Below are 7046 nucleotides of genomic sequence, written 5' to 3' on the forward strand. Positions count from 1 at the left end.
CCAGAGGGATGGTATGGGGAGGGAGGAGGGAGGAGGGTTCAGGATGGGGAACACATGTATACCTGTGGCAGATTCATTTTGATATTTGGCAAAACTAATACAATATTGTAAAGTTTAAAAATAAAATAAAATAAAATAAACAACAACAGATGAATGGATAAAAAAAAAAAAAGAATTTTTATAATAGCCTTATTTATAATCCTGCCAAACTGGAAGCAACAAAAATGTTCTTTAATGAGTAAATAGGTAAATAAACTGTGCTATCTCAACACAGTGGAATACCATTCAGCAATAAAAAATTATGAGCTATCAAACCATGCAAAGACATGGATGAATATCAAGTATATATTGCTAAGTGAAGCCAGTCTGAAAAGGTCAGTCTCTACCATTCCATTTATGACCTTCTGAAAGAGGCAGAACTACAGAGACGGTAAACAGATCACCGGCTTCCAGAGGTTCAAGAAGGGATAGGTTGGTGAAGGATTAAATAGGTGAAGCATAGGAGACTTTTTTAGGGCAATGAAACTATTCTGTATGATACTGTAATGACACCTGTATTTGTGAAAACCCACAGAATTTTATTACAAAGAGTGCGCCTTATTACATGCAAATTAAAAGAAATCATTTAAGAGGTCAGAGGGTCACAGGACGGAATGCAGACTGTGAGTAAAAGAATCTAACTACGTGCTTCAGTGGTTAAGAATCTGCCTGCCAGTGCAGGAGATGTGGGTTTGACCTCAAAGTCAGGAAGATCCCCTCGAGTAGAAAATGACAACCCACTCCAGTATTCTTGCCTGGAAAATTCCATGGACAGAGGAGCCTGGCAGGCTACAGTCCATGGGGTCATAAAGAGTTGGACATGACTTGAACATGCATGCACACACACACGTGAGAAATATATGGAATCACTGAAGGGGAAAAAGTCACTTACTTGTGTAATATTAAAAGGGTAAAGGCAGAAGGAATTGTACCAGAGCACTATTCTACAGTTGATAAAGCTGTTTCCCCCAGAAATACAGGAAAATAATTCTAAAATCAGTGTATAAGGAACTGAATAACTAAGTAAATGGATAGCGGATGCTGGAAGCCAGGTATCTCACTGTTGGAGTGTGAGGTTATAGGTAAATGAGAGGAGTCTACAATGTACTAAAGTTGGAGACATCAGTTGAACTTATGTTTAACATATAAGGTAAAGATGCAGTTAGTGACATACAGAAATATCTATGGATATGTGAATATACATGAATTAGTATACACATATATATTCCCTTGCTCTGTTAGCCAAGAATGCCTGGATACAACAATACTCCAGCAGCAACAGGAAAAATTGGTGCCCAGATCTTGGTTTCTAATAGTATTCTCCAGTGAAACAAACCAAGATGGAGAAATGGCTGATTCCAGGTCTGGGGTGGGAAATATGCAGGACAAGCCTGGGGTATCTTGTAGTGCTTGTAGTTATAAAATGTTAAAACAAAACAAAAACAACAACAACAACCAAAAAAGCCTTAAAAAAGAAAGACCAAACCTGCAGTGATGAGATTATGTTAAGAAGACAGGCGTCAACTAAAAGAGCTCCCAATGGTCAAAGCTGAAACAATTTAAATAACAAAATAAAGCACTTAATTATATTACAAAGTATGAAATAAATGTTCATGAGTCCACATGATTATAAATAAGTGACTGAATTAATAACAAATGGGGGAGAAGAGACAAATCTCCCACGCAGAAGAATTACAAATAATCTATGTAGACACTTCATCCTCAAAGAAGGTCAGCCTAGCTCCTGATCCCTTCTTTATAGTGACTTCCTTATGAAGAGAGCAATATGGAAAGGGAAAAATGAGTAACTATAGGGGAGAAACCTTACAAACACTACCTGAGCCCAGTGGTCAGCATTAACATCAGCAGTGTTGAGTCATGTTGATAGCACACATTTTTCATACAATGCGATGAAAATGGCAATTCACTTCCATGTCTTCCTCAAAGCTTGTAACACCAGCCTAATCATAAAGAAAACGTCAGACAGATCCATTTGTAGGGCCGTTCTACAAAATAGTTGACCAGTATTCCCCAAAACCATTAAGGTCATCAAAAACAAGGAAAGTCTGAAACAATAACACAGTTAAAAAAGGGCCTTAGAAGATTTGATCACTAAATGTAATGTGGTATCCTGCATGGGGGGTTCCAAGGTGGTGCTAGTGGTAAAGAATCCTCCTGCCAATGTAGGAGATGTGGGTTCGATCCCTGGGTCAAGAATATGCCTGGAGGAGGAAATGGCAACCCACTCCAGTATTCTTGCCTGGGAAATCCCATGGACAGAGGAACCCAACAGTACACAGGGCTGCAAAGTGTCACACATGACTGAGCAAACAGCAGCACACAACACATTCTGCATGGGATCTTGGTACAGAAAAAGGGAAGTCATTAGATAAAAACTGAGGACAAAGGATGAGATGGCTGGATGGCATCACCGACTCGATGGACGTGAGTTTGAGTGAATTCTGGGAGTTGGTGATGGACAGGGAGGCCTGGCCTGCTGCAATTCATGGGGTCGCAAAGAGTCGGACACGACTGAGCGACTGAACTGAACTGAAGGACACCTGAATAAAATATAGACTTCCATGAAGAATAATGTATCAGGCTCATTAATTGTGTTAAATGTACCATACTAATTTAAGATGTTAATAACAGGGGAAACTATTTTTGGATGTATAGGGATTCTCTATCATCTTTGCAACTTTTTGTAAATCTATATTCTAAAATTGTAAGTTTATTTATTTTTTAATTTTGAAAAGTAAAAGAAGTGCAATATATTAAGATCTTTACTCTTTTGTTAATTTTTTTTAATAAAAAAAAATAGAAAAGTCTTTCTCAAGCTAGAATTGAAAGAATTGGATCAGAGGGTTTATAAGCTTACTTCCAAGATTTTGCGATTCCATGACATGAATCTATCAAGAAATTTATCTCAAGCAAAAAACCCTAAGAATATTAACAGGAGGGAGTAGGAGGGAGATTCAAGAGGGAGGGGATATATGTATACTTAGAGCTGATTCATGTTGCTGTACAGCAGAAACTAATACAACATTGCAAAACAATTATTCTATAATTAAAAATAAGCATTTAAAAATTCTTATCAAAAATTTAACTTTATTCTAGTTATAAAAATATATATATATTCATGGAAGAAAAAGTAAAATAAAGTATAAACAAAACAACAAAAAAAAAGAATATTGGGATTAACAAAGGTCTAATTTATCAATAAGCAGCCCAGTAATCTTACTATTATTTCAATTCAGTGCCTATCTAGATAATAACTGGATAAGAAAAGAAATAAAAAATCTAATATTTATATTTTTTTCTTGATAATACTTAATCTTCAGTGTTGGTCAAATCTTTTCTCACACAATCACAAGAGCAAAATATCTTTTCTAATGTAGAATGCTTACCGAGAATGAATGAGCACAGCATGGGAAGGGGTGGTTATTTTTAAGCAGGCCCATTATATTCCTCTTGAGAGCAATGATGTACATATTCAAGTACATTCATCAGACATGGGGCTGATGATGGAAGAATGTAACAGAGGCACTGCTGTGCTTCCCCATTAGGAAGCTTGATAATCAGTGGTGGGCTAGCCCTTTGGGAGCACCAAGTATGGAGAAGGGAAAGGAAAAACAACTTCCTATTTCTTCTCTAAAATGTGAGCGACCGTTCTTGAAGGCTGTACTGCAGGTAATGAATGGAAAAGATCTGCAGGTGGTAATTATTACAAAGGTTCTCAGGTGGTGGTTGTGAGGGGCTGGCTGATCTGTAGCAGGAAGCCACACTGGCTGAAAGTCTGTTGAGTAGTTGTATCTGACACAAAATATGTCACCTATTTAATCAAATGAACAGCCCTAGAGCTCAGCCATGACTAACTTTCGAACAAGGGTCTACTGAGTAATGGTGGTGGGAGGGTTCAGTGAGTTAGTATTTTAACACTTCGGTTTCTGGCAGAAAAGGGAAGGTGCGTTGTTTTCTTTTTCATTTTTTTTTTTAAAGAAATTGGTAACAAATATAAACATCATCTTCTTAAAACTTTTAAATTATGAGATTTACGAAAAGCTAAGAAGATACTGAGATGAAATCAGAAAAACCTTGCTTGATTTATGCAATCACATTATTAAAATTCCAGGGACTTCCCTGGGAGTCCAGTGGTTAGGAATCTGTGCTTCCACTGCAGGGAGCATGGGTTTGATCCCTTGTTGGGGAGATCCCACATGAGTGGTGCAGTCAAAAAATAAATAAAAAATTAAAGTTCAAACAAGCACTGCAATTTTATAGAATGTCCGTATGTTCCTATGTTATATTCTGCTCTTGGATATTATAAGAAAGCAAAACAAGGTCCCACTGCTGTGCAGTAACTTAACCACAACCTAACAGCCAAGCCAGAGCATGTTAAGATGTGGAAAACTAAAGAACTCAACTGTTCGGACACAGCTGGACAACAGGAGGTCAGAGATGGGCTAGCTAGAAGGAAGGCCAGCAAAGAAAAATTAAAAGTCTGATTTCTAAAATATGTTTATAGAAATGAATTAGTATCATTTGTGATTATTGTGAGTAAAGACAATTATGTAGTAAAGAACACCATTAGCAGTGAAACACATGCAACTCTGCCAAAATGACTCACTTCCCTGGAAAGGCATACCAGTAAGTCCACAGTTAGAAAGAACATGATTTTAGAAGCAACCCATTTCAAACTTCCCAAATCCAAAAGACAGTCACAATGTCCCTTTATTGTCTTCTCTGGGTTCCTGTCTTCAGCATTATCCAGGGATGGGCACCCAAAAATCTATTTTCCCCTCAATCTTCCCAGAGAAACTCAACTTTTTCCAGCTACTGCCCATGGCCATCAAAGCCATGGGAAGTCATTCCTGGATCCATCCTGGGAGAACACATGTAGATTCTTCATTTTTTATAGTGACTATTGAAAGACAAAGCAGACCTTGTTTTTGCCAATATCCATCACTTCTCAAGGCAAGACCTGAGGCATTATTTTTCTAAAAAATCTCACCACTGATAATGAGGAGGGGGGAGAATAAAAGAAGGAAACATTACACTGTATTATGTGGGTTAGTGATGTTAAGGTACTTGAAAGTGGTGGATTCCTCAAATAGGTTTTTTTATGTATTCTTTTTGAACTGTTACACTTAACGCTACCTCCTTACTTAATAAAGAAAAGATTTGTTTTCCTACAGAAGCAGGTAAGTTATTTTCAGGTTCAACTCTATCTGAATTATCAAAACACTTCATTAAGGGAGTTCCAATTAGGATATCACACTATATTAAGACCATCTTTTTACAAGTCTCTTCTTTTGAGTTATTGCCACCTTCTCACCTGCCTGCTCTCGGTAATATTTTTCTCTCTCCAGTAAATACCTCACATTTTAGTCTTAAGCTAGAAATGTTTTAACAAAAGGCGTTGTTTTGAAAGAATAATGAAATGCTTTTTTAAAGATTCTCCCTCATGCAAATAAAATACCCAATTATCACTTCCATCCTACTCTAATGAATCAAATGACAAACTCTCACAAAGCAAGAAAAAGTCTGAGTCCTAAATGAAGACTTGGTTCTTCTTGGCAGCTCAGGGAAAGACCATGCTTATGCCCTGGAAATGCTCAGTAAGAGATCTTAGCCATAGCACTTGTGACAGATGCTTTTTTTTTTTTAAAGGAACTTTTCTAGGAGCAGTCCTCTCTTTAGACACAAATCATGCTGCTGCTGCTGCTGTGTATGTGTGTAGGGCAGGGGGCAGAGGGGACGAGGGGGAGAGTTTTGTATCCTCTCCCTCAAAGACCTGATTCATTTCATTCCAGGGCCACTTTATTTCTGCTCAGCCCAGACCAACAAGGTAAATGTGCAATACCAGCATAATGTGCTTTCCATCACAGAATTACTCCTTTGTTCATCTTATTACTGGCATATTATTAAATTATTCTATTAAAGATATATATTTGAATTTTATTCATTTCTTTTGCATTGTTGTTCTTGAGATTATACAGAGAAATACTGAGGTTTTCTTTCACCTCCATAGGCAGAGATTTAAAATAACAAATACGTTTAATTTTGTGAAGTTTGATGAGGGATAAAGGAAGTACAGGCAGGCAGACCTCAGACAGGTGGTGGGTTCAGTTCCAGACAACTGCAATAAAGCACAAATGTTTTGGTTTCCCAATGCATAGACAAGTTACATTTACACTGTACTGTAGTCTATTCAGTGTTCAATAGTGTTATGTCTAAAAAAAATGTACCTACCTTAATTTAAAAATATTTTATTGGCCAAAAAAAAAAATACTAACCATCATCTGAGCCTTGCGTGAGTTGTAGTAGTAACATCAAAATCACTGATCACCATAATAAATATGATTATATATAGAAGAAGTTTGAGATATTGTGAGAATTACTAAAGTGTGACACAGAGACATGAAGTGAGCAAATGCTATTGGAGAAATGGCCCCAATAGACTTGCTTGATGCAGGATTGCTATAAACCTTCAACTTGTAAAATAAAATAAAATAAAAATGCAGCATCTGCAAAGGTCTGCCTCTACCTCTTCAGACAAATCTCAGACCTAAAGGCATTTAAGTAAATTCATTATTCACATTCATTCAAAAAATATTTATGCCTGGCACTATTTTAGAGAAATAAAGCTGGATAAGGTCTAATGCTTGCCTCCACTCTTAAGAAACTTCAGTTCAGTTCAGTTGCTCAGTTGTGCCTGACTCTTTGCGACCCCATGCATTGCAGCACGCCAGGCCTCCCTGTCCATCACCAACTCCTGGAGTTCACTGAGACTCACGTCCATCGAGTCAGTGATGCCATCCAGCCATCTCATCCTCTGTCGTCCCCTTCTCCTCCTGCCCCCAATCCCTCCCAGCATCAGAGTCTTTTCCAATGAGTCAACTCTTTGCATGAGGTGGCCAAAGTACTGCAGTTTCAGCTTTAGCATCATTCCTTCCAAAGAATACCCAGGACCCATCTCCTTTAGAATGGACTGGTTGGATCTCCTT

The sequence above is a fragment of the Bison bison genome, unplaced genomic scaffold (assembly GCF_000754665.1).
Source record: "Bison bison bison isolate TAMUID 2011002044 unplaced genomic scaffold, Bison_UMD1.0 scf7180017864473, whole genome shotgun sequence".
NCBI lineage: Eukaryota > Metazoa > Chordata > Mammalia > Artiodactyla > Bovidae > Bison > Bison bison.